Source organism: Penaeus monodon, chromosome 20 (genome assembly GCF_015228065.2).
Source record: "Penaeus monodon isolate SGIC_2016 chromosome 20, NSTDA_Pmon_1, whole genome shotgun sequence".
Lineage (NCBI taxonomy): Eukaryota > Metazoa > Arthropoda > Malacostraca > Decapoda > Penaeidae > Penaeus > Penaeus monodon.
The window spans coordinates 45,488,313-45,488,668 of record NC_051405.1 but is presented as its reverse complement, the minus strand read 5'-3'; positions in this window follow the sequence as shown (position 1 = coordinate 45,488,668).

Genomic DNA, 356 nt, shown 5'->3' with positions numbered 1-356 from the left:
GCATACACAAAGCCGGACAGACTCCCCAAACCGAAGTCACAGGTCACCTCTTCTTGCAACATTAATGTTAATTGGGCACATAAACAATGATAATTATACGAAAGATTAAAAAAGAGAGACGGGAGTGAACGCAGTCCCCGAATACTCCTTTAGCCTCGTAATGGCAGTCATTATTCCCGCAACTCCTGCTTGGCGTGACGTGAGAACGCTCGATTTGCTTTCTGTGTACGTGTGGTTATAGCTGTTTATTCTGCCATGCATCTTATTTACCCTTCTGTTCATTTTTTATTGTAAGGACTCCTACTACATGATCTGTCCCAGTATAAGTCCAATTTAAGATTGAAAAGAAAAATGTT